The sequence below is a fragment of the Oncorhynchus gorbuscha genome, linkage group LG06, assembly GCF_021184085.1.
Source record: "Oncorhynchus gorbuscha isolate QuinsamMale2020 ecotype Even-year linkage group LG06, OgorEven_v1.0, whole genome shotgun sequence".
In the NCBI taxonomy this organism is placed as follows: domain Eukaryota; kingdom Metazoa; phylum Chordata; class Actinopteri; order Salmoniformes; family Salmonidae; genus Oncorhynchus; species Oncorhynchus gorbuscha.
The window spans coordinates 7,518,921-7,522,312 of NC_060178.1; the positions used below are offsets into that span (position 1 = coordinate 7,518,921).

A 3,392-nucleotide genomic window follows, 5' to 3' on the forward strand; every position below is an offset into this window, starting at 1 on the left:
ACATGATCACAATGAAACTGTCCCCTCGTTGCAGCCCGACGTCATCTGAGAGATACTAACGCTTCCTGGTCCTTACAAATGCATGACTTTGTTGTGCGATAACCAACTACGGAGGAAGGAAGGAAGGATGTTAGTGTAGGCTACTTCCTCATCTTAATAAAAAACATTGCCTAAGTACTTATTTGGGTTGTGCGGCAGGTCCATGTTGTGAACTCTGAATGGACAGGATAACTAATTGAGTGAAGAGCTAATTGAGAGGGAACCATCTCTTGAGATGCAATGATGGAGACCTTCAATGTTATATATATATATATATATATATATATATATATATATATATATATATATATTATATTATCATTTTGTTACCCATAACTTAACCATTGTAATAGTTGATATTGGAGTTGATAATTGATTAGTAATGCCTGATCTGTAAGAGTTGATATTGGAGTTGATGATCATTTGATTAGTTATGCCTGATCTGTAATAGTTGAGAATGCTGTGATAGCCATGCTGGTTAAGTGTTCCTTGATTTCTAAATAAATCACAGATTGTGTCACCAGTAAAGCACCCACACACTTCCTCCTCCATGCTTCACAGTGGGAACCACACATGCAGAGATCATCCGTTCTCCCACAGCCAACGTCTCACAAAGACATGGTGGTTGGAACCAAAATCTCAAATTTGGACTCATCAGACCAAAGGACGGGTGGGGCTATCTTCTGTGTACCACCCCTACCTTGTCACCACACAACTGATTACTATTCCCAACTACAAAGACTCCTCCTTTTTCTCAAAGTAAGAAAAGCTATTCAGGATTTTACAAAATTGGTATTTCCCAAATGCACTCAACAATATACTGGGTTTGAAAATCTATGATATAGTGATATCGGATCATTCTCCTGTATGTGCTTAATTACACCTGCAGAAAATACACTTAGCGACAGAATATAGAGAATGAACAGAGCCCCACTTAAGAACCCAAAATTGATTAAATATGGAAATGAAAAATAAAAGAGCTTTACCAAATGTAGACATCGAGAACAGAGACAAGCTGACCCCAGACATAATTTGTGATGCTTCTAACGTTAGGGGAATGATAATCATCTCGTATTCGGCAAATATTTTCAACTGGCTAGAACGAATTAGATAGGATCCAAACGTAACTTATACAATCTCCTGATATACCTGACTAATCGTATTATAGAAAAACCAATGCCACCGTTGTTTAAAAAAAATCAGGATACTCAAAAATCTCGTGATAACATTTACGTGGAGAAAATCTCATGGCAATAAAAAACAAATGTAAAACTCAGGAATCCTTTTTAAGTGGACTCAATAACATTTATTTTTTTAAATACTTAGGATGCTTAATAAGTGACAACAAACAACCAATATATAAAGATAACTTTATCCCATTACTCAACAACATAAAAGCAGGTCTAAGTAAATGGAACAATCTTCCCATTAAGCTTACAGGCAAAACGAACCTCTTTAGAATGGCATGGCTCCCAAAGCTTTTATATGTATTCTTGGTAATACCAATTACCCCACCCGGCCATAACATACTTTATAATACAACTCATAGAATAAATAGTCTGAGGAGACTCAGAACTAGGTCATTGTATATTATACACTGCAGTTGAAGAATTTCCCTCTAGTGGTGTGGGGGCTGTGCTTTGGCAAAGTGGGTGGGGTTATATCCTTCCTGTTTGGCCCTGTCCGGGGGTGTCCTCGGATGGGGCCACAGTGTCTCCTGACCCCTCCTGTCTCAGCCTCCAGTATTTATGCTGCAGTAGTTTATGTGTCGGGGGGCTAGGGTCAGTTTGTTTATCTGGAGTACTTCTCCTGTCCTATTCGGTGTCCTGTGTAAATCTAAGTGTGCGTTCTCTAATTCTCTCCTTCTCTCTTTCTTCTCTCTCTCGGAGGACCTGAGCCCTAGAACCATGCCCCAGGACTACCTGACATGATGACTCCTTGCTGTCCCCAGTCCACCTGGCCATGCTGCTGCTCCAGTTTCAACTGGCCTGGGCCCTAGGACCATGTCCCAGGACTACCTGACATGAGGACTCCTTGCTGTCCCCAGTCCACCTGGCCATGCTCCTGCTCCAGTTTCAACTGACCTGAGCCCTAGGACCGTGCCCCAGGACTACCTGACATGATGGCTCCTTGCTGTCCCCAGTCCACCTGGCCATGCTGCTGCTCCAGTTTCAACTGTTCTGCCTTATTATTATTTGACCATGCTGGTCATTTATGAACATTTGAACATCTTGGCCAAGAACAAAGGCAATCCTCCAAGACAAAAAGGCAAATCCACAAGGTGGAAGGCACAGCACAAAAAGCCTCAAAAGATACTCAAAAACAAACTAACAAGAATAAAAAACAGGAGTCCACCGGGATCAACAAGAGCTCACAGAGTACTAGGGCTGGGTGCTAACATACAAACACAGAGCAAAGAACTGAGTAAAACAAAGGGTTTAAATACAATCAGGGGAAACGAGGCACAGGTGCAAATAATAATGGGGATCAAGGGAAAACAAAAGGGCAAAAGGCACAATGGGGGCATCTAGTGACCAAAAACCGGAACAACCCTGGCCAAATCCTGACATATACTATTTACAATAACTAACTCCAGTATATACTAGGTACAGTAACTCACTCCAGTATATACTAGGTACAGTAACTCACTCCAGTATATACTAGCTACAGTAACTCACTCTAGTATATACTAGCTACAGTAACTCACTCCAGTATATACTAGCTACAGTAACTAACTCCAGTATATACTAGCTACAGTAACTAACTCTAGTATATACTAGCTACAGTAACTCACTCCAGTATATACTAGCTACAGTAACTAACTCCAGTATATACTAGCTACAGTAACTAACTCCAGTATATACTAGCTATCTACAGTAACTAACTCCAGTATATACTAGCTAGAGTAACTAACTCCAGTATATACTAGTTACAGTAACTAACTCCAGTATATACTAGCTACAGTAACTAACTCCAGTATATACTAGCTACAGTAACTAACTCCAGTATATACTAGCTACAACTCCAGTATATACTAGCTACAGTAACTAACTCCAGTATATACTAGCTACAGTAACTAACTCCAGTATATATTAGCTACAGTAACTAACTCCAGTATATACTAGCTACAGTAAATAACTCCAGTATATATTAGCTACACTAACTAACTCCAATATATACTAGCTACAGTAACTAACTCCAGTATATACTAGCTACAGTAACTAACTCCAGTATATACTACAGTAACTAACTCCAGTATATACTAGCTACAGTAACTAACTCCAGTATATACTAGCTACAGTAACTAACTCCAGTATATACTAGCTACATAATTCCAGTATATACTAGCTACA

The 3,392-nt window shown here is 39.6% G+C and overlaps 1 protein-coding gene and 1 pseudogene across 1 annotated transcript in view; both read right to left on the reverse strand.

Annotated features, from left to right (window-relative positions):
* Nucleotides 1-3,392, reverse strand: part of LOC124037472 (anoctamin-9) — a 190,882-nt gene that overhangs the window by 153,794 nt on the left and 33,696 nt on the right. The gene's annotated exons all lie outside the window — the stretch shown is intronic.
* The window catches only part of LOC124036958, a 41,972-nt pseudogene that overhangs the window by 13,819 nt on the left and 24,761 nt on the right, over nucleotides 1-3,392 (reverse strand).